This window comes from Nestor notabilis, unplaced genomic scaffold (genome assembly GCF_000696875.1).
Source record: "Nestor notabilis isolate BGI_N333 unplaced genomic scaffold, ASM69687v1 scaffold30220, whole genome shotgun sequence".
NCBI classification, from domain to species: domain Eukaryota; kingdom Metazoa; phylum Chordata; class Aves; order Psittaciformes; family Psittacidae; genus Nestor; species Nestor notabilis.
The window spans coordinates 44,137-44,905 of record NW_009910219.1 but is presented as its reverse complement, the minus strand read 5'-3'; positions in this window follow the sequence as shown (position 1 = coordinate 44,905).

Below are 769 nucleotides of genomic sequence, written 5' to 3'. Positions count from 1 at the left end.
TGTGTGAATGTCATATTAATGACTCCTGACCAACATGTTTACACTGCAAATAAATTCTCCCAGAATCCACCGCCGCATCCCTTCCTTCCCAAGCCCGACTCCGCACTTTTAACTGATGACTGCAGCAGCAGACAATGGGAATGGCACCGCTTCTGCGGGAGCCAGGAGGAGCGGCACCGGCACCAAGCTCCAAACCCACCTCTTTTTAATTTGTGGCTAATTAGTGTAAAACTCAGCATCAAAAGGCCCTGGTGCAGCCGTCCACAGGGACACCAGCATAGCTCCACACTCACAGCCTTCCAGAGAACCCACCAAGCCTTGTGCTTCCATAGGAGCTGCAGTTCAATCAGAGGCACGTGCTGAAGTTTGGACACTACACGGCCAAGGTCTGGCCCCAGATTTCCATCACTCCCTGCACAAGCCACTGATGCTCCATGAGCCCAGCTTGATGCAGGGTGTGAGCTGTAGGAGCCAACCGCTGATTTTATGCATATATATATAGAAATAAAGCATTCCAGAACTAAAACCCTCCAGGAACTATAAAACAAGATCTCTGGGTTTTTCCCTCAGAGCCAGTATAATATTTCCACCAAATGTGCTGTGCTCTGCAGAATTTTACTCCCATCCCATCCCACGTTGTGTCTGTTACAAATCTGCATCATCTCAGACCTTACAGCTCCGGAGATACCAAGAGATGAACCCCAGTGAGTGCCGAGGAGGGAGCTCCCCACATCCTCTCCAGCACCCTTATGCCCTGGACCCTTGCGGA